General features: G+C 49.2%; 1 protein-coding gene and 1 pseudogene across 1 annotated transcript in view; both read left to right on the top strand.

Annotated features, from left to right (window-relative positions):
- LOC142575179 (carotenoid-cleaving dioxygenase, mitochondrial-like) overlaps positions 1-23428 on the top strand; it is an 81590-nt gene that overhangs the window by 15433 nt on the left and 42729 nt on the right. The window lies entirely within an intron of this gene.
- LOC142573785 (uncharacterized) lies at positions 7485-17489 on the top strand (annotated as a pseudogene).

The raw sequence follows: 23428 nt of genomic DNA, 5'->3' as shown, positions 1-23428 counted from the left end.
TCGATTTTCAAGCTTCCCCGTTTCTTCGTCCTAATAACGCCGCTCCCGTACCTCCTGCTTTCCCATTGTGCTGAGGTAACCTCGAGGAAGTGTCCTTGCACGTTAAGTTTTGAGTCAGTGGGTGCGTGCAAAAAGTTGGCCTCAGCTTTCACAACGATAAAATTGTGGATTAACGTCCCTTGTTCTTTAAGTACTATTTCTTCATCAACATTATTCTAAGACAGTCGTAAATATTAATAATGTAAATGCATTACATGCCCGATTAGGCGAAAATCTGTCGCCATAGTCGGCGTAACCGAAAGATGGTATCGAAAATGGCTGACGGCGCAGAGAGTGAAAACACGTAAACAAAATGCTTGGATTGACGCCAAATTTTTCAGGCTGGTTCGTGTAAACAAAGAAAATTATTGGATTTGAAAACAAAATTTGGTAAATTTCGGTCTAGGTGGGAACTGAATCCGGGCTTGCGTGGTGCGAGACGAGCACGCTTCGCCGACACCACGGTGGCTTCACGGCTAGATAGAGATGTGCCCAGTGCGTGCGTCATCGCACACGTCTCGTCGCAGCCATCTGGATAACTAAAAGTGTGACCTAGTGCGTGTGTGCGTGCGTATGTGCGTGTATGCGTGTGTGTGCGTGTGTGCGTGCGTGTGTGTGTGTGTGTGTGTGTGTGTGTGTGTGTGTGTGTGTGTGTGTGTGTGTGTGTGTGTGTGTGTGTGTGTGTGTGTGTGTCTGAAAACTTTGATTGGGATAAGGTCCGGAGGCTCGACTTTTTAAGCCAAGCTCCCACGTTGGCACTGTCGGGCCGAGCCCTTCAGCGACATCATGGGCTCTTAAGAACGGCTGGCTGAGGTGCAAGTTTTGCCAGCCAGTTGCGACAGCGGCGTCAACTTTTCTTGGAAAGCAACCGTCACCCTCTAGCCAATCAGCGTCACTAAGTCCACTGTGTCCGCAGAACAATGCGCCATGTCCGCCACTCTGCGTCGCGGGATTGCCGAGATGAGTTCGACGAACCAGGCTTTGTGACGGAACCCGCCACCGCCGACCCGATCTGCTGTGAGCAAGGGAGTGCCCGAGGGAACGTAGTTGGAGGCCCCTTCCCACGCGCCTTTCAAGACGCAAGACAATGGAGAACCGGCGGCCGCGCGGCGGGTGTCAGCTCGGGGAATATGATGCGCCTTTCCTGACGTAAGCCCCGAGTTCTGCGAAGACCGTCTGACGTGGGTGGGGACCGTGAACCTGTGCGGAAGTGTGTGTGTAAGCCCTCCCGCAGAGAGGCGGCTCGTCTACTGGTCCAACGTTTCCCTCACCTAGGGATCGAGGGAGGACCGAGTGTTTATAAACCGCTGTTGTGCGGCTGATCAGTGTACTTTCTCTCGCAGTCATGCTAGACTGATGAACTGCAACGTCCTTATGTAGATACTGTAAATAAACCCATATTCCTCGTTCTCAATGAGAAGCAGTCCTTCCCTTCAACAAAGTCCTCAGCGTGGATAAGTTGGACGACAGCATTGGCCAGCTACCATATAATTCATGCCCGACTCCAATCCTGACAACTGGTTACGAACGCTGCGATTGACCTTGTTGTGTGCGCGCGAAACCAAGCACGCGTGTTATCGCGTGCTGTCTGCGCATGCTCTCTGCCCGGCTATCTCTTATCGGGTAGCCCGTGCTGGTTTTAAAAGACCGCTCGCACGGGCCCACCGCGCGCAGTATGTAACCTGTTGGCTGCCTGCCAAGTAACAGGAATAAACGTTCTTTCGACGCTACGTCTACGCCGCCCAGTTCTTGGATGCCAGACATGACATATTGGCGACGAGGATGGGATGACCGCCGTACGGAATTCGCAGTGTGAAGAACCTGGTCTCTGTGTAAAAGCTTCCCGCCACGAAGATTTCCCTGCGGTGAAATTCCTGAAACTGGCATCACGGCAGCCGAAACTTCCAAGTGAGTCATGAGTCACATCGGCCACATTGAACCTTTCGACGAGACCACGAGTGACTGGCGCTCGTACGAGGAAAGGTTGAAAGCCTATCTTTTGGTCAACGATGTTCCAGTAGCAAAGAAGGTTCCTGCGTTCCTGAGTCTCATCGGCGCGAAGACCTACGCGCTGCTCAAGTCGCTGACGGCACCGGACGCACCGTCGTCACGAGAGTTTGACAGTCTCCTGAAACTCCTGAGCGATCACCTGGCACCGCAGTCGTCTGTCATCGCAGAGCGTGCTAAATTTTACAAGCGGTCACAGCGAAGCGGTGAGTCCATTACCGAATTTGTCGCGGAACTTCGAAGGCTGGTGCAGAGTTGCGAATTTGGAAGTTTCTTGGATGAAGCGCTCCGGGACTGTTTCGTTTGCGGCCTGCTCCGCGAGGACATTCAGCGTGTGTTGTTCACGGAAGACAAAAAGCTAACCTTCCAAAAGGCCGTAGATAGAGCTCTTGCCATGGAAACTGCAACGATTAGCGCGGCGTTCACGCATAACAGCGCATCCCCGGCGTACGAAGTGAATAAGGTTCGAGGCGAAAAGCAGTCTGTGATGTCGGCAAGCTGCTTCCGTTGCGGGTCACCCAATCACTCTAGCGAAGCATGCCCTCATATCGGCGATACATGTTACAATTGTAACCGAAAAGGGCATATTCAACGCGCCTGCAGGAAAGGAAAGAAAGCTAGGGAGGCAAAGCTCCGGAAACGTGTGAAGATGCTCACGTCCGTCCGAAACGAGTCGTCTGTCTCACTTAAATCATTCAACGCAGACCCATTTACTGTACCCGTGAACGTTGACGGTGTCCTACTGACGATGGAGCTTGACACCGGCGCAGCCGTATCCGTCATATCATGGCGCGAATTCCAGAGGTTGTTTCCACGTAAGCGACTTCAGCCAGCATCGTTAAAGCTGCGCACGTATACTGGGGCCATAGTAAAACCGAAGGGTCTGGCGAAAGTCGTCGTGCGCCACAACGACCAGTGCGTGGAGCTTCCCCTGTACGTCGTGGACTCTACAGGACCGGCACTCCTCGGCAGAGAATGGTTGCAAGATATTCGTTTGGATTGGAAGAACCTAGTTTTTTTTAATCACCTTGGTCTCTCTCGAGAAATATCAAAGCACTGGCAAGAAAAGCTGGAAGCCATGCTAGAAAGCCATTCCGAACTTTTCAAGGATGAGCTAGGTACCATCACGGAAGAGCAGGCCGAGCTTGTCCTTCGCGAAGGGTCACAGCCGAAGTTTGTAAAGGCAAGAAGCGTTCCCTTTGCTCTGCAACGTGCAGTAGAAGCGGAACTTGTGAAAATGGAGAAGCTTGGCATCATAACGCCTGTTGCTACAAGCGAATACGCAACGCCCTTGGTACCGGTAGTGAAGAGGGATGGAAGCCTCCGACTGTGTGGCGATTATAAAACCACCGTCAATCCCTGTCTAGAAGTAGACCGCTACCCGCTACCTCGGATAGATGACCTTCTCGCAGCGCTTGCAGGAGGGGAGGAATTTTCGAAGATTGACCTGAGTAGGGCCTACCAGCAGGTAGTTATGGCGGAAGGCTCCCGGAAACTACTGACGATAAACACGCATAAGGGCTTGTATACTATGAACCGTCTGGCTTTCGGCATTTCGTCCGCCCCAAGCATATTTCAAAGAATTATGGACAACATGCTGAAAGGGTTGGAAGGAGTCAGTTGCTACCTTGACGACATCCTGGTCACAGGCAAGACCAAGCGAGAGCACTTCCGTAACTTGGAAGCCGTCTTGTCAAGATTGCAGGAACGCGGTGTGCGCATCCGGCGCGATAAGTGCTCGTTCTTTCAACGAGAGCTCCGTTATCTGGGCCACGTCATCAACGCCGAGGGTGTTTGCGCATCGCCTGAAAAGGTACTGGCACTACTAAATGCGCCTGCTCCAAAAGACAAGCAGCAACTGCAGTCATTCCTTGGGATGGTCAATTATTACGGCAAGTTTGTTCAGCGTCTCTCGACTTTGGCACAGCCGTTGTACAGGCTGCTAAAGCAAACAACGGAGTGGACGTGGGATGCGTCATGCCAGCTTGCTTTCACGGAGATAAAAGCAGCTATGGCTTCCCCTCCAGTTCTTGCCCATTATGATCCGAAGCGACCGCTTCAACTTGCCTGCGACGCATCTCAGTACGGTATAGGCGCAGTTCTTTCGCAGAAAATGATAAATGGATCAGTTCGACCGGTTGCCTACGCATCCCGCACCTTGTCAAGTGCCGAAAAGAACTACAGTCAGATCGAGAAAGAAGCCCTTGCCCTCGTATTCGGCGTAAAGAAGTTTCACTTCTACGTCTACGGTAGGTTCTTCACGCTTGTGACTGACCATAAACCACTGCAAACAATTCTCGGCCCGAAAACAGGCATTCCCGCGATGGCAGCTGCCCGCATGCAGCGTTGGGCGCTGACGCTGTCAGCCTACAACTATGCTCTTGAATTCAAGAAATCTTCCGATAATGCGGAAGCAGACTGTTTATCGCGCTTGCCGCTCGACAGCAGCGAAAAGAAATCAGAAGAAGAAAGCGAAATTTTTTATTCGCTTCGTTTGGAAACGCTGCCTGTCACAGGCCAAGACATCGCTCGTGAAACGAGGCGTGATCCATTACTAAGCAAGGTACTGAACTTCACAAGTGCTGGCTGGCCGTCGCATGTCGCTGAGAAGGAGTTGAAATATTTCTTCGACAAGCGTTTGGAGCTCACAGTTCATCAAGGGTGTTTAATGTACGGCATGAGAGTAGTTGTGCCTTCAAAACACCGAGCCTTCTTGCTTGAGGAACTTCATCAGGGTCATCCCGGTATCGTAAGATGCAAAGAACTCGCGAGGAGCTACGTCTGGTGGCCTGGTATCGACGCGGACCTAGAGCAACACGTGAAGAAATGTGAAGAGTGTCAACAGCAACGGAACGAACCAGCACCGGCTCCGCTTCATCCATGGTCATGGCCGACTTCGCCGTGGCAAAGAGTTCACTTGGATTTTGCTGGACCCATGAAAGACAAAATGTTCCTTGTTGCTGTGGACGCACACTCAAAATGGCCGGAAGTTTATGTCATGCAGAGGACTACGGCGTACCACACAATTCAGTGTCTCCAAGACCTGTTCTCGCGTTTTGGCGTACCCGAGACCATCGTGACCGACAACGGACCACAGTTCGTTTCCGAAGAATTCAAGAGCTTCGTCAAAGGCTTCGGTGGTCGTCATATCGTGAGTGCAGCGTACCATCCAAGCACGAATGGCCTTGCGGAGAGATTTGTACAGACAATGAAATCTGCGTTGCGGAAAGGACGACCCCAAGACTCCTTGCAGGCAACCTTACAGACGTTCCTGGTGACGTACCGCAACACGCCGCATGCGACTACAAGAGAAACTCCAGCAAACCTTTTCATAGGTAGACGACTGCGCACGAGACTCGACGCAGTCAAGCCTTCTGTCGGGGGAAGAGTGGCTCAGCAACAGCTCTCCGATATGGTGCGACGCAAGGCACGTGAGCGACTTTTCAACATCAATGATGAGGTCCTCGTGAGGAATTACAGAGGTCCTGAGAAATGGGTCCCTGGCACTATCATTCAGCAGTCTGGCCCCGTTTCATACAAGGTTCGCGTTAGAACGAATCATGGGGTGCTCATTTGGCGTCGTCATCAAGACCAGCTACTGCTCAGCATCGACAGCTCAAAGCAGAGCATCACGGAAGATTTTATTCCAGATTTCAGGGATCCTGAGAGCGCCAACGAGCCATTTCCAGCTGCGGCCCCTGCGGCAACGACCGACCCTCCAGGGGAGCGACGCTATCCACAGAGGGACCGGCGACCTCCTGACAGATATCAGCCATAGCATTAGTTGCATTGTATAATGTGGCAAAAGGACTTTGTGCTCATTAGGAGGAAGGAGATGTTGTGTGCGCGCGAAACCAAGCACGCGTGTTATCGCGTGCTGTCTGCGCATGCTCTCTGCCCGGCTATCTCTTATCGGGTAGCCCGTGCTGGTTTTAAAAGACCGCTCGCACGGGCCCACCGCGCGCAGTATGTAACCTGTTGGCTGCCTGCCAAGTAACAGGAATAAACGTTCTTTCGACGCTACGTCTACGCCGCCCAGTTCTTGGATGCCAGACATGACAGACCTCCCAATCCTGACCTCCCTATTGACCTGCCAATCTAGCGGTGGGACGGACTTTGCGACGTGGTGCTGTGGCTACGGCGATTTCTTGGTTCTTGCTTTTACTCTCTAGGCTTCATTTTGTGGTTGTTCTGTTTAGAACTGTAGGGAAGCTAGATTGTTGATTGTTAGCTAGGTTGTGTTTTCCTAGGTAGATTTAGCGAGCAGGACCAAGGCAGTAAAGCAGCAACCATGGAGTTAAGGACACTGCTGAGAGACGAATTGTTGATTGTTGGTGAGGAACTGGGCCTAGATGTACGCAACGAAATGCTAAAATCGGAATTATTGGAGCTAATTTCCGAACAGGCCAGTGAGGAAGAAATTGAAATGGGATTGGAACTTCTAAATAAGAGAGAGAAACGGGAAAGAGAGATAAGAACGGGACAGAGAAGAACGGGACAGAGAGAGAGAGAGGAATGCGATAAAGAACGCGAGTTAAGAAAAATGCAACTTGAACTTGAAAGCAAACGTTTGGACTTGTCTCAAGGAAGTGAAGGGGCTCTGGGACGATCAAGTGAGGCAGAATCATACCGCATAGACAGGCTATTAAAGCCATTTGAGATCGGAACCGACATAGGCTTGTTCCTAAGCAATTTTGAAAGGACTTGCGAGAAGATGAACTTCGGTCCGAGTACAAGGCCACAGCGGTTGCTGTTTATGTTGCCGTGTGAGGCGGTGGAAATAGTCGCCAGACTCGGCGCACAGGATGCATATGATTATGCGAAAGTTAAGGCTAGTCTCTTGAAGAAATACCGCCTTTCAGCCGAAGCTTTTCGCCAGAGGTTTAGGAGCACAGGCAAGAAAGATAGCGAAGGGTATCCGGAGTTTGCATATAGCTTAAAGGCAAACCTAGTCGAGTGGATGAAAAGCGCGGAAGCGTACGAGAGCAGAGACAGGATCATTGAATGCATCTGTCTAGCGCAGTTCTACAAAAGCATCCCACCATCGGTGAAGGTGTGGGTGCAAGACAGAGGAAATTTAAACACTGTGGAAAGGGCGGCGGAATTAGCCCAAGAGTACACAACGCGTAGAAAGCTGAACGCCGATGACGGTAATTGGGACGGTCGAAATGGACCGCGGAAACCATTTCCGTTCAAAAGGGGTTCGCAGACTAGATGATCGGAGCCTGTAGACGTGGAGGAAAAGCCCGCAGAAAAGAGCGAGGAGAAACCTAATGGGCAAACCGTACAAAAAGAGCATAAAAGATAGTTCGAATCCTTTAGACCGATCCGCTGCTATAAGTGCCACAAACTCGGATATATCGCTGTGAACTGCGGAAAGTCTAGCGCAGTTTCTTCTTACGTAGATGAAAAAGGCGAGAATATGGAACTTTTAAGCCCATATCTTCACGACCTGCAAGTTAATGGCAAACCATGCAGGGTGCTACGAGACAGTGCCGCCACGATGGACATTATCCATCCGGCTTACGTGACGGTAGATGACTTCACTGGAGAAGTAGCATGGATCAAACAGGTTGTAGAACAACACAGCGTGTGTCTGCCCATGGCCAAAGTCAAAATCAGTGGACCATTCGGGGAGCTAGTGACCGAGGCTGCAGCTTCCAAATTTTTGTCCCTGCAGTACCCTTACATTTTTTCGAATCGTTCGAATCGGTTACTGCGTCAAAAATAGCTTAAACTGGGAGAGGGCGTAGTACAGGCATTGACACGACGCCAAGCTCGTAAAATCGCGTCGCTCTCGGCCGAAAATGCACCAGCTGCTCCAGTGGAAGCAGCAAAAGAGATAACTTCAATAACCGAATCCGAGCTAGGCTCGAGGAATGAAAAAACGGTCGAGGAAAGCCCGCCAGCTGACCAGCTCAATGAGAGCGTATCGCTAGGTTGTCAAAGCTCACGCCTGCAGGAAGAGCAAGCTGACGCGATCACAAGCAAGACAGGGTCGTTATTATCACCGGCCTCAAAGAACTTTGATCAGCTCTTACGTGTGGACAGACAGTCACTGGCAGCCGAGCAAAAGAATGATGACAGCTTGGCTAACTTATACCGCACAGCTAAAGATGGCATTGCTAGGCGTGACGTGACGATACATGAGAGAGGAGGATTGTTGTATCGGCACTACAGAGATCGAAAGGGTAGGATTTTAGATCAGTTAGTCGTACCTACTAAGTACAGGGAGGACCTTTTGAGTCTCTGTCATGGAAATGGGTGGTCCGACCACCAAGGCATAAACAAATCAAAGGAAAGATTGCTTATGAAATACTGCTGACCTGGTTGTTTCAAAGACGTACAAAAATTTGTAAGAAAGATCATGCGACGCCTGCCAGTGCTTGGGTAAACCAGCAGAGACATGGAAAGCTCCACTAAAGATAGTGCCCTTAATAACAGAACCTTTCAGACGACTTGTGATAGACACGGTAGGGCCTCTACCAAAAACCAAATCGGGTTACAGGTACTTGTTTACCATGCTGTGTCCCGCTACAATGTTTTCAGAAGCAATCCCTCTGAAAGAGCTCAGCTCCACCGAAGTAGTAGATGCGCTTTTGACAGTATTTGCACGAGTTGGGTTTCCAGCCGAAATTCAGGCGGATCAAGGGTCAGTATTCACCAGCGCACTGACTTCCACATTCTTGCAAAAGTGCGGGGTAGAATTGACACACAGTTCCGTCTATCACCTTCAGTCAAACAGTGTAGAGAGGTGGCATTCAGTGCTTAAGCGAGTTTTGCGTGCACTCTGTTACGAGCACAAGGAGGACTGGGAGAACTGTCTGCCGGCAACATTGTTTGCTTTGCGAACGGTTCCACATGAGGCTACAGGGTTCTCGCCAGCAGAACTAGTGTATGGGAGGGCACTCCGTTCTCCACTAAGAATGTTAAGAGAGATGTGGGAGGAAAGAGGAGAGTGCAACAGTGGTTGAATACGTGCTAAATCTGCTGGAACGGCTAAGCGCCACCTAAGAAATAGTCGAAAAGAACATGTGAGTAGCTCAAAAGAACGCCAAATTCTTTTACGACAAGAATGCGAGGCTTCGTACGTTTAACGCCGGAGACCAGGTAATGATCCTCAAACCTTCAAAAAAGAACAAGCTTGAAGTTCACTGCGACGGGTCCGTTAAAGTATTGCACAAACTTTCAGATACTAACTATGCTCTGAAAATGCCCGGCCGCAGGAAGGAGGTGAGGATATATCACTGCAATTTGATGAAGCCGTATGTAGAGCGGAGCGGAGTCGTTAACTATACTATCAAAGAGCAAGATGACACGAGTACCAAGTTTAAGGAGTATAAGCGACGTCCAACTCTGAAATCGGCCTAGAAGAAGTAGTGAAACATTCGGTAAGCTCGCACGCTCTAAGACCCGAGCAGCTAGATGAGCTAAAAGTGGTGTTAGGGGAATACCTCGACAGGTTCAGCGATCGGCCGGGTAGAACCGAACTAATAACGCATGAAATAGAGCTGACATCAACCGAACCCGTAAGATCAAAGTTTTACAGGGTGTCTCCAAGACAGAGAGAGATTATGGAGGCAGAGATACAGCGCATGCTAGAGTTGGGAGTTATTGAGCCCGCTTAGAGTGACTACACGTCACCGCTAATACTGGTAGAAACCCCTAACAAGGACACTCGTCCGTGTTTTGACTCATCATCATCATCAGCCTAGTTACGCCCACTGCAGGGCAAAGGCCTCTCTCATACTTCTCCAACTACCCCGGTCATGTACTAATTGTGGCCATATTGTCCCTGCAAACGTCTTAATGTCATCCGCCCACCTAACTTTCTGCCGCCCCCTGCTACGCATCCCTTCCCTTGGAATCCAGTCCGTAACCCTTAGTGACCATCGGTTATCTTCCCTCCTCATTACATGTCCTGCCCATGCCCATTTCTTTTTCTTGATTTCAACTAAGATGTCGTTTACCCGCGTTTGTTGCCTCACCCAATCTGCTCTTTTCTTATCCCTTAACGTCGCACCCATCATTCTTCTTTCCATAGCTCGTTGCGTCGTCCTCAATTTCAGCAGAACCCTTTTCGCAAGCCTCCAGGTTTCTGCCCCATATGTGAGTACTGGTAACACACAGCTGTTATACACTTTCCTTTTAAGGGATAGTGGCAACCTGCTATTCATGATTTGAGAATGCCTGCCAAACGCACCCCAACCCATTCTTATTCTTCTGGTTATTTCAGTCTCATGATCCGGATCCGTGGTCACTACCTGCCCTAAGTAGATGTAGTCCCTTACCCCTTCCAGTGCTTCGCTACCTATCGTAAACTGCTGTTCTCTTCCGAGCCTGTTAAACATTACTTTAGTTTTCTGCAGATTAATTTTCAGACCCACCCTTCTGCTTTGCCTCTCCAGGTCAGTGAGCATGCATTGCAATTGGTCTCCTGAGTTACTAAGCAAGGCAATATCATCAGCGAATCGCAAGTTGCTAAGGTATTCTCCATCAACTTTTATCCCCAATTCTTCCCACTCCAGGCCTCTGAATACCTCCTGTAAACATGCTGTGAATAGCATTGGAGATATCGTATCTCCCTGTCTGACGCCTTTCTTTATAGGAATTTTGTTGCTTTCTTTGTGGAGGACTACGGTGGCTGTGGAGCCGCTATAGATGTCTTCCAGTATCTTTACATATGGCTCATCTACACCCTGATTCCGTAATGCCTCCATGACTGCTGAGGTTTCGACTGAATCAAACGCTTTCTCGTAATCAATGAAAGCTATATATAAGGGTTGGTTATATTCTGCACATTTCTCTATCACTTGATTGATAGTGTGAATATGGTCTATTGTTGAGTAGCCTTTACGGAATCCTGCCTGGTCCTTTGGTTGACAGAAGTCCAAGGTGTTCCTGATTCTATTTGCGATTACCTTAGTAAATACTTTGTAGGCAACGGACAGTAAGCTGATCGGTCTATAATTTTTCAAGTCTTTGGCGTCCCCTTTCTTATGGATTAGGATTATGTTAGCGTTCTTCCAAGATTCCGGTACGCTCGAGGTTATGAGGCATTGCGTATACAGGGTGGCCAGTTTCTCTAGAACAATCTGACCACCATCCTTCAACAAATCTGCTGTTACCTGATCCTCCCCAGCTGCCTTCCCCCTTTGCATAGCTCCTAAGGCTTTCTTTACTTCTTCTGGCGTTATCTGTGGGATTTCGAATTCTTCTAGGCTATTCTCTCTTCCACTATCGTCGTGGGTGCCACTGGTACTGTATAAATCTCTATAGGACTCCTCAGCCACTTGAACTATCTCATCCATATTAGTAACGATATTGCCGGCTTTGTCTCTTAACGCACACATCTGATTCTTGCCTATTCCTAGTTTCTTCTTCACTGTTTTTAGGCTTCCTCCGTTCCTGAGAGCCTGTTAAATTCTATCCATATTATAGTTCCTGATGTCCGCTGTCTTACGCTTGTTGATTAACTTAGAAAGTTCTGCCAGTTCTATTCTAGCTGTAGGGTTAGAGACTTTCATACATTGGCGTTTCTTGATCAGATCGTTCGTCTCCTGCGATAGCTTACTGGTTTCCTGTCTAACGGCGTTACCACCGACTTCTATTGCGCACTCCTTAATGATGCCCATGAGATAGTCGTTCATTGCTTCAACACTAAGGTCCTCTTCCTGAGTTAAAGCCGAATACCTGTTCTGCAGCTTGATCCGGAATTCCTCTAGTTTCCCTCTTACCGCTAACTCATTGATTGGCTTCTTGTGTACCAGTTTCTTCCGTTCCCTCCTCAAGTCTAGGCTAATTCGAGTTCTTACCATCCTATGGTCACTGCAGCGTACCTTGCCGAGCACGTCTACATCTTGTATGATGCCAGGGTTCGCGCAGAGTATGAAGTCGATTTCATTTCTAGTCTCACCATTCGGGCTCCTCCACGTCCACTTTCGACTAACCCGCTTGCGGAAAAGGGTGTTCATTATCCGCATATTATTCTGTTCTGCAAACTCTACTAATAATTCTCCTCTGCTATTCCTAGAGCCTATGCCATATTCCCCCACTGACTTGTCTCCAGCCTGCTTCTTGCCTACCCTGGCATTGAAGTCGCCCATCAGTATAGTGTATTTTGTTTTGACTTTACCCATCGCCGATTCCACGTCTTCATAAAAGCTTTCGACTTCCTGGTCATCATGACTGCATGTAGGGGCATAGACTTGTACCACCTTCAATTTGTACCTCTTATTAAGTTTCACAACAAGACCTGCCACCCTCTCGTTAATGCTATAGAATTCATGTATGTTACCAGCTATTTCCTTATTAATCAGGAATCCGACTCCTAGTTCTCGTCTCTCTGCTAAGCCCCGGTAACACAGTACATGCCCGCTTTTTAGCACTGTATATGCTTCTTTTGTCCTCCTAACCTCACTGAGCCCTATTATATCCCATTTACTACCCTCTAATTCCTCCAATAACACTGCTAGACTCGCCTCACTAGATAGCGTTCTAACGTTAAACGTTGCCAGGTTCAGATTCCAATGGCGGAAGTTAAATGCCATCACTAGGGAACAGGAAGTTAAATGCCATCACTAGGGATCAGGTGTACCCGATACCCAACATCGAGGAACGAATTGAAAAAGTTAGCGCTGCTAAATACTTTTCAACTATAGATCTCGTGCGGGGGTACTGGCAAGTTCCCCTTTCAGAAAGTGCCAGCCGCTATGCCGCATTCATCTCACCTGTAGGCACTTTTCACCCTCTCGCACACAGCTTCGGGCTGAAGAACGCGCCGTTTAGCTTATCTAAATTAATGGATATTGTCCTAAAAGACTTGCAGGAGTTCGCCTTGCCATATCTTGATGATGTAGCAATTTTTTCGGACAGCTGGGAACAACACGTATCGCACCTCAAACAGGTGTTCTCACGGTTGAGGGAAGCCGGCTTTACGATGAAAGCGGAAAAGTGTAGATTTGGTTGTTCGCTGGTTACTTATCTGGGCCATGTTGTCGGCCCGGGCGCGAGACGGCCGGGCGAGCTGAAAATAGGTACGATTGGAGAATTTTATCAGCCGCGCACGAAAACAGACCTTCATTCATTTTTGGGACTTGTGAGGTACTATCAACGGTACATTCCGAATTACTCGCAAATGACAAGTCCATTAACGGACGCCCTCCGAAAGGGAGCACCGAGTAGCGTACACTGGGATAAGCACAAAGAGAACGCTTTGCAAAGTTTTAAAACGCTATTGGTTTCTCGTCCTGTGCTTCGCGCGCCAGATTACAAAAAGGAATTCATAGTTCAATGTGACGCAAGCGACAGAGGTATGGGCGTGGTACTTAGTTCAGCGACGATAACGAGGAGCATCCTATCCTCTATGCCAGCCGTAAACTAACTGTAAGAGAGGAAGCATACAGCGCTTCAGAGAAGGAATGCGCTTGTTTAGTTTGGGCCACCCAGAAGTTGCCGTGTTACTTGTACGGAGCGAAGTTCATCTTCGAGACCGACCACTGTCCTCTGACGTGGCTCAATCAAATGTCACACAAAAATGGCCGCTTGCTCCGATGGAGCCTCAGTCTCCAAGAGTACAACTTCTCCGTTAGATATAAGAAGGGAAAGTTGCATAGCAATGCGGATGGTTTGAGCAGGCTAATTTGAATTGTGCGTTTAAGAGTCCCGCCTAAATTTTAGGGTTATTATTGTTAATTTTGTTAAGCGAAGAAGATCCCCTCTCATTTACCAGGATTCCCTCCATGATTGCTTAATTTGTTAGCACGAAATTGCTTCAAAAATTGGCATAGTGAAATGCAGCATTTTTTGTTTCTGCACTTATGTTTTCTTTGAAGCCTAGCGGGTCTAAAGTGGGATCCAAGGTACGTCATCTCGGTGCAGAGCCTTGTTGTGGGGTTCGTTTTGCAGTTGCCGGTCCTTGTTGGATGTTTTGTGGCGCTGACATCATTACACAAATGGTCGCTGCGGGCCAAGGCATCACCCCCCCCTGGCCGCCAGCCGTTCTCTTCCTGCCCAGCGGTTGTCAGCGCTGGACAGTCGAAATTTTCCGGGCCATGGAGGCGCTGTTAAGAACGGCCGGCTGAGGTGCAAGTTTTGCCAGCCAGTTGCGACAGCGGCGTCAACTTTTCTTGGAAAGCAACCGTCACCCTCTAGCCAAACGGCGTCACTAAGTCTACTGTGTCAGCAGGAAAATGTGCCACGTCCGCCACTCTGCGTCGCGGGATTGCCGAGATGAGTTCGACGAACCAGGCTTTGTGACGGAACCCACCACCGCCGACCCGATCTGCTGTGAGCAAGGGAGTGCCCGAGGGAACGTAGTTGGAGGCCCCTTCCCACGCGCCTTTCAAGACGCAAGACAAAGGAGAACCGGCGGCCGCGCGGCGAGTGTCAGCTCGGGGAATAATATGCGCCTTTCCTGACGTAAGCCCCGAGTTCTGCGAAAACCGTTTGATGTCGGTGGGGACCGTGAACCTGTGCGGAAGTGTGTGTGTGTAAGCCCTCCCGCAGAGAGGCGACTCGTCTACTGGTCGAACGTTTCCCTCACGTAGGGATCGAGGGAGGACCGAGTGTTTATAAACCGCTGTTGTGCGGCTGATCGGTGTACTTTCTCTAGCAGTAATGCTAGACTCATGAACTGCACCGTCCTTATGTAGATATTGTAAATAAACCCATATTCCTCGTTCTCGATGAGAAGCAGTCCTTCCCTTCAACAACGTCACCAGCGTGAATAAGTTGGATGACGGCATGGGCCAGCTACCATCTAATTCGTGCCCGACTCTAATCTTGACAACTGGTTACAAACAGTGGGATTGACCTCCCAATCCTTCAAACAATGGGCTTCGACAATGGGCTTCGAATCCTTTCTTTCCACTGCGTCCATTCTTCAACGAGGTTGGGGAGAGTCGCGGGACACCCCGCCAGCATAAGTCTGATACCCATGATGCCATTACAATCGTTGCAGTCCATCTTAATCTCCCTCTCTGGGTATATTTTATTAATGTGATACGGCGTGGAATATGTACCTTTTTGCAATAAGCACAGCGAAACTGCTTGAGCCCTGTTCAGTTTTGAATGTGGGAATGGGAATTGCCTGCGTCCTTGATAGTAATGTTTGGTAATGTTATTTTAAGTTATTAAATGATCTCTATATTTCCTGGCTCGATGCTGAACGGCTCTGTTGTGACTGTCACGGTTAGCAAGTCCTCGTGTCAAGTCGTGAGCAACATCATTGAGGTTTACCGGAGTCCCGTCCACTTTCCCCATATGCGCAGGAAACCATCGGATTTCGGTTCTCATAATCCCAATGTTTTGAAAAAGTTTAGCTGCAACTCCAGCTATACGCAGCCTTTATCAAAACCCTTTATAATGGCTTTTAATTTGCATCACTGTAAATGCAGGCCCACTTATTACTCCTGACGGCTTGAGCAATTGCCGCTTCTTCCGCCACCATAGGGTCCTTGATAAACATAGTGACAGCGTCTTGCACCTTCTCTTGTGAATTTTATGCAATGGCCGTATCATGTTCTTTGCCTTACACCCAGGCAGCATCAACTATAGGTGCCACTTGGTTCTGCTGCTATATTTCCTGAAAGAGTGCTTTAGCTCTTGTTGCCTTTTTTCTTTTGATGTTATATTCTGGATGCATATTTCTGGGGCGAGGGTTGGTTCTGATTTGGTTCCTAACTTCAGTCCTTAATTCTACTTCAGCGTCTATTGGGCTGCTTGATCTATTCAGTTGTCTGTAGTATATATATGTTCCTGCCAGGTCGTGTTTTTGTCAATCTTTCGTGCTGCGCTAGCTGTTGGGCCTCCGCGATTTCTTCCATTGTGTTGTGCACCCCTAGACTATTGAGTTAGTCGGTTGCAGCGTTACTGGGTATCCTTAGGGCTACTTTAACAAGCTTCCTGAGCATCACATTCAGTTTGTTAAGTTCTGCCTGCTTCCATTTGAATAATCCAGCCATTTAATGAACTGAAAGAGAGCAAAGGAGTGTATTAGCCTCAAAGAGCTGTCTTCCCCTAAGCCTCTTTGTCTGTTGGTTACCTCCTTAGTTACCTAATGATTTCATCTGTTTTATTCAAGATATGCTGTTGTTCTATAGTTAGTATTGTTTCCTTCTATGTGATACCCAAGAACCATGATTTTTTCAGCTAGCCTGATTGCGGAGTGCGTGCGTAGATTTGATAAACTGTGCATTTGATAAATTCGTTTTTCTTTGTATTAATTCCTTTTCATGTTATTTGCTTTCTTGTAACTTGACGTTATTTTCTGGGACATTACTGCGTCATTAATTTTTTTTTCATTCACCTTTAAGCAAGATTCTAGATACGGTCATTAGCTATGACGTCGTCGTCGGTACATACAAGATGTCGCCAAGGTTTAAATATATGCCGGAGCACACCACGTGGAAATTACAAAATGCGTGTTGTAGGCTATTGTATGGACCGAGTTGCGCCATCTTTGCTGTTCTGTTTAACCGGATAATAGTCATTCAAGAATAATTCACCAACTTCGCGAGTATTGACTCGAGAATGTATAGAAAGTAACTAAAGTGCATAGATGCAGATCACGCTTACAATACCTTTGTGAACATTGTCCAAAGAATTTATGAACACTGTTTCCTCAGTAAAATTAAAAAAAGATAAATAAGGAAATATGGAAAGTTGGTATGTTAGCATCATTGGAAGTTAAACAGCGCGAAATGACAGCACGGGCGCTGACTCACAATTGAGCTTTTTATTACGCTGACGAGGTATAGACACACTTATTCCAGCTTTTGTAAAACAACTGGAATGAATGATTGGTTAATTGACTGATTGATTTAGTGATTTAGTAATTGATAGATATCTAGCATGCACGTGATGCATGTACGTATGCAAGTCGCGTCAGCAAATCATGCCACTGATGAATAGTATTTCTTTGTTATGCAGGGTGGTAGATCGCTCTGTAGAACATACATATTTATGATCGCTTAGCTCGAACAAGGAAGGACGGAAGAGAAAAAAGGGGAGCACCAACTTTCGACTGTTTATTCTACTTTGTATTACATACAATATATATACGCAAGCCAATGCGCAACCTACCGAACAACTTCAATCGCACAACACCCCAATCACAGCCGGCTATCAAAAAATCTTCTTTCTGCATGTAGGACTAACACTCATGTGTCGCTAATACAAGATGAACCTCAGACATACGAGGTACATACGATGAACCTAAGATACGAGGCGAAATCCTTATGCGTACGGTATGCTTCGTCCAGTTCCCGGTTTATTTAGTTCTCATTTCGAAACAGAATCTTGGCTTTCTGAAACGGGGCATCGCAATGCATCTACATATGTGTCGAGCTTCTCCGTGCCCCCCTTTAGAGATGGGCAAAACGGCTCACTTCAGTGAGCGGCTCACAACGGCTCCGCTCACTGAAATGAGCCGGCTCATTTGAACGGCTCACTTAAATCTGTAACGGGGATTGGGTCGCTCAGGAGCGAGCCGGGTCTTTTGAGCCACTCCTTTACTTCAGGGGTTGTGGCTACCTTCATTGGTTATCGAAGCTTAGGAAGGGCCTCGAAATACGGCCGCCCTAACTTCTGTGTTGATAAAACTTACAAAAACGCAAGCAAATTAAAGTCACAAGTCAGTATTGTCTAGTTTAGCTAGAGGCTCCGTGCAGTGGCTTGTAATTCTGCAAGTACCTAGGCTTTAACACGTGGGTCGATAAGTAAGGTCTTGTAGTGTGTGTTCTCTGTGGGAGAATTACCTTTTTTTTTTAGTTACAGTTAGTTCGGCCGTCTGCGTGACTCTGCTTCTGTAACTCAGTTTGCCTTTGTACATTTATGTTAATATATTTCCTCTCTTCATCACGTGCATTCGTCAATCGTCCCCATCTTCAAAAACTGCCTGGAGAGGCACTGTTCCCCTCTTAAGGAAAGGAAAAGACCATGCCTAAATTTACTACACGGCTATTTTACTAATGCATACATCGTTTTTTTTTCATGGAAACCGAATAACTAGACTTCATAATACAGGTTACACTGTAACCTCTGCTATAGAGTCTAGTTATTTGGCTTTAAGAAAACGATATGTGCATTAGCAGAATGACCGCGTTATAGGTATTTTTACTAATACCTTCGAAATGTTGCACCACCTCACGATGCACGATCGGTGGGAGTCGTGAGACATCGCTCGAACAACAGCTATCAACGAACGGCGTCATCCTTTCCCAATGATGTGCCAGAAGACAGGTTCTGAGCGAAACAGCGCTCGCAGACAACGGACGACAACAAGGAAGACACAACACCACAGGACAACACAAAGCGAGGACAACACATACAGCGCTCTGCGAGCGCTCTTTTGCTCGAAATGTATCTCAACCAACTCGCCCAGCAATGCGCACTTTGCCAGAAGACCCGGCTGTGACTGAACGGGTCGGAACGGCTCACTGAACGAGAGAGAACTGGCTGTCCAAAAGAACCGACTCTCAACCAACTCGCCCGGAAATACGCACTTTGCCAGAAGACCCGGCTCTGACTGAACGGGTCGGAACGGCTGACTGAACGAGAGAGAACCGGCTCTCCAAAAGAACGGACTCTCAACCAACTCGCCAAGACATACGCACTTTGCCAGAAGACCCGGCTCTGACTGAACGGGTCGGAACGGCTCACTGAACGAGAGAGAACTGGCTGTCCAAAAGAACCGACTCTCAACCAACTCGCCCAGAAATACGCACTTTGCCAGAAGACCCGGCTCTGACTGAACGGGTCGGAACGGCTGACTGAACGAGAGAGAACCGGCTCTCCAAAAGAACGGACTCTCAACCAACTCGCCCAGAAATACGCACTTTGCCAGAAGACCCGGCTCTGACTGAACGGGTCGGAACGGCTGACTGAACGAGAGAGAACCGGCTCTCCAAAAGAACGGACTCTCAACCAACTCGCCCAGACATACGCACTTTGCCAGAAGACCCGGCTCTGACTGAACGGGTCGGAATGGCTCACTGAACGAGAGAGAACTGGCTGTCCAAAAGAACCGACTCTCAACCAACTCGCCCAGACATACGCACTTTGCCAGAAGACCCGGCTCTGACTGAACGGGTCGGAACGGCTGACTGAACGAGAGAGAACCGGCTCTCCAAAAGAACGGACTCTCAACCAACTCGCCCAGAAATACGCACTTTGCCAGAAGACCCGGCTCTGACTGAACGGGTCGGAACGGCTGACTGAACGAAAGAGAACCGGCTCTCCAAAAGAACGGACTCTCAACCAACTCGCCCAGACATACGCACTTTGCCAGAAGACCCGGCTCTGACTGAACGGGTCGGAACGGCTCACTGAACGAGAGAGAACTGGCTGTCCAAAAGAACCGACTCTCAACCAACTCGCCCAGACATACGCACTTTGCCAGAAGACCCGGCTCTGACTGAACGGGTCGGAATGGCTCACTGAACGAGAGAGAACTGGCTGTCCAAAAGAACCGACTCTCAACCAACTCGCCCAGAAATACGCACTTTGCCAGAAGACCCGGCTCTGACTGAACGGGTCGGAACGGCTGACTGAACGAGAGAGAACCGGCTCTCCAAAAGAACGGACTCTCAACCAACTCGCCCAGAAATACGCACTTTGCCAGAAGACCCGGCTCTGACTGAACGGGTCGGAACGGCTGACTGAACGAGAGAGAACCGGCTCTCCAAAAGAACGGACTCTCAACCAACTCGCCCAGACATACGCACTTTGCCAGAAGACCCGGCTCTGACTGAACGGGTCGGAATGGCTCACTGAACGAGAGAGAACTGGCTGTCCAAAAGAACCGACTCTCAACCAACTCGCCCAGACATACGCACTTTGCCAGAAGACCCGGCTCTGACTGAACGGGTCGGAACGGCTGACTGAACGAGAGAGAACCGGCTCTCCAAAAGAACGGACTCTCAACCAACTCGCCCAGAAATACGCACTTTGCCAGAAGACCCGGCTGTGACTGAACGGGTCGGAACGGCTCACTGAACGAGAGAGAACCGGCTCTCCAAAAGAACGGACTCTCAACCAACTCGCCCAGAAATACGCACTTTGCCAGAAGACCCGGCTCTGACTGAACGGGTCGGAACGGCTCACTGAACGAGAGAGAACCGGCTCTCCAAAAGAACGGACTCTCAACCAACTCGCCCAGAAATACGCACTTTGCCAGAAGACCCGGCTCTGACTGAACGGGTCGGAACGGCTCACTGAACTAGAGAGAACCGGCTCTCCAAAAGAACGGACTCTCAACCAACTCGCCCAGAAATACGCACTTTGCCAGAAGAACCGGCTCTGACTGAACGGGTCGGAACGGCTCACTGAACGGGTCGGAACGGCTCACTGAACGAGAGAGAACCGGCTCTCCAAAAGAACGGACTCTCAACCAACTCGCCCAGAAATACGCACTTTGCCAGAAGACCTGGCTCTGACTGAACGGGTCGGAACGGCTCACTGAACGAGAGAGAACCGGCTCTCCAAAAGAACGGACTCTCAACCAACTCGCCCAGAAATACGCACTTTGCCAGAAGACCCGGCTCTGACTGAACGGGTCGGAGCGGCTGACTGAACGAGAGAGAACCGGCTCTCCAAAAGAACGGACTCTCAACCAACTCGCCCAGAAATACGCACTTTGCCAGAAGACCCGGCTGTGACTGAACGGGTCGGAACGGCTCACTGAACGAAAGAGAACCGGCTCTCCAAAAGAACGGACTCTCAACCAACTCGCCCAGAAATACGCACTTTGCCAGAAGGCCCGGCTCTGACTGAACGGGTCGGAACGGCTCACTGAACGAGAGAGAACCGGCTCTCCAAAAGAACGGACTCTCAACCAACTCGCCCAGAAATACGCACTTTGCCAGAACACCCGGCTGTGACTGAACGGGTCGGAACGGCTCACTGAACGAGAGAGAACTGGCTGTGCAAAAGAACCGACTCTCAACCAACTCGCCCAGAAATACGCACTTTGCCAGAAGACCCGGCTCTGACTGAACGGGTCGGAACGGCTGACTGAACGAGAGAGAACCGGCTCTCCAAAAGAACGGGCTCTCAACCAACTCGCCCGGAAATACGCACTTTGCCAGAAGACCCGGCTGTGACTGAACGGGTCCGAACGGCTCACTGAACGAGAGAGAACCGGCTCTCCAAAAGAACGGACTCTCAATCAACTCGCCCAGAAATACGCACTTTGCCAGAAGACCCGGCTGTGAGTGAACGGTCGGAACGGTTCACTGAACGAGGAAGAAGCCGCTCTCCAACAAAGCCGGCTCTTCGAACGACTCACTGAACGAGAGAGAAGCGGCTCTCCAAAAGAACGGACTCTCAATCAACTCGCCCAGAAATACGCACTTTGCCAGAAGACCCGGCTGTGAGTGAACGGTCGGAACGGCTCACTGAACGAGGAAGAAGCCGCTCTCCAACAAAGCCGGCTCTTCGAACGACTCACTGAACGAGAGAGAAGCGGCTCTACAAAAGAGGCGGCACTTTTGGAGAGCCACTTCTCTCTCGTTCAGTGAGCCGTGCCGACCCGTTCACTTAACCAGCTTTCTCGCACTGCTAATAGATGGCGCGCAAATCGCACCTGGCAGAACACCCGGCTCTGACGGAATGGTACGGCACGGCTCATTACGGCTCACTGAACCAGCTCTCCAAAAGAACCGGTTCTCCAAAAGAACCGCCGCTAACTTTTACTGAGCCACGGCTCACTCGCTCTTTTAGAAGAGCGGCTCAAAAGATCCGGCTCGCTCCTGATCTCTACCTCCCTTACACTTCTCATCAACGCACTTCCCTCGGCAAGCGTCACGCATCACCTTAGTCCTCTTGGTGCCCAGAGCGAGAGAATGAGCTTTTATTCTTAACTAGCGGAGTCTGCACCCTAGATGGGCGGCCTCCCTATCCCGGGTAGCCGCAGGCCCTGGTCACCTCCCGTGACCGGTCGATCAGGCTGCGCTGTCTATTCGGGTCCTGGTCTGATAGCTTGGCCTCTCACTGCTCTTCGGTTAATGTTTGGGTGTGTATACGGTGCCGTGTTTTCCTACACATTTCCATAACATGTGGCATAGGGTGTTTAAGACATCTGAGTACGTGCAGAAGTATGAATGCTGAGTAGGTGAGATTTGGTGCAATATGATGCCGTGGACTTAGCTGTTGGCTTGCAATTTCCTTAGGGTTACTGCTTCTTCGCTAGTAAGGCTGGGGTGAAGTGTCGCTAACTTCTTCGGTCTAGCCTGGAGTGTTGCAGAATATTGCTGTGCTTTTTCGGGACTTCATCCGTTGTCCTTGGTACGTCCTGTGAAGAAGTCCGGTGGACGTGAGCTCGCGCGAAGGCGTCGGTTGTCTCATTCCTTAGCAGGGACTCGTGCCCCGGAGTTTAAACGATGCATGTATGTGGTAGGTGCTCCTTTGCCATTTCTGTGAGTGTTTTTAAGACTTGCATGGAGATTCTCCCTTTCTGGATCTGTGAGTCTTATTGCCCCCTCCCCACGGGCTGAGACGTCCAAGGCTACTGCTGTTTGTCCTGCCATATCTACTTCTCTTATTAAGATGCTAGCTGCCGTTCTCTCTGCACCCTTGCTGTCGACGGCACTTATCGCATGGGCCGGAGTTCCGGTATATTTCGCTGCATTGTTGTATCGTGCGGAGGAGCGTTCGGAGATGTCAGTGGCAATCTTGAAGGCCTTCCGGATGAGGGTGTTCAGTTTTTCGATTTCTGCATTCTTTAAGTCTAGGTAAGGGGTGCTGTAGATGATTCTGCTGATGATGAGGGCTTAAACGATTCTTACTACATCTTGTTCTTTGAAGCCCTATCTTCTGTTTGCTATACCCATCGTACCAAATGGGCTACTTGCGTGAAGGTTTCTTGCAGTTTGTGTTGGCGGCTCCCGATCCGTCTTTGTGTGCAGTAGGCCGAGGATTCTGAGCGACACTACTTTAGGGATTTGCACTCCATTAAGACAGAGTTCTGGTTCTTGGATTTCACCTTTTGGCAGTCTTCCCCTGGTTCTTGCTTTTTGTATGAGAAGCTCCGATTTTTCTGGTTCGCATGCTGAAGCATTAAATGGTCCTATGGTCCAAAACGATGGTCCAAGAAGGCTACGAACCTTCGATCTTTGGTAGGAGACGAACCCAATACCTTTGGAGTTAATTTAGACGAAGTTAATTAAGCCACAGTTCATGAAGACAGAGTTAAGGCACTCGAACCCTGGACCTTTGGTGGGAGTCGGACCCACGACCTTCTGTGTTCACACGAAGTCAGCTAAGGCACAGTTAATTAAGATAGAGTCACTTAAGTCATAACGTAGGGATAACGAAGTGCACCTTGAATTTTATTCTGAGTGTTCCACCGCTTCTTGCAGTGCATGCGGTTGAGTTCCTGGGG

Source organism: Dermacentor variabilis, chromosome 3 (genome assembly GCF_050947875.1).
Source record: "Dermacentor variabilis isolate Ectoservices chromosome 3, ASM5094787v1, whole genome shotgun sequence".
Lineage (NCBI taxonomy): Eukaryota > Metazoa > Arthropoda > Arachnida > Ixodida > Ixodidae > Dermacentor > Dermacentor variabilis.
Note: the sequence above shows the minus strand (reverse complement) of the source record. Positions and strands in the feature narration are given on the sequence as shown.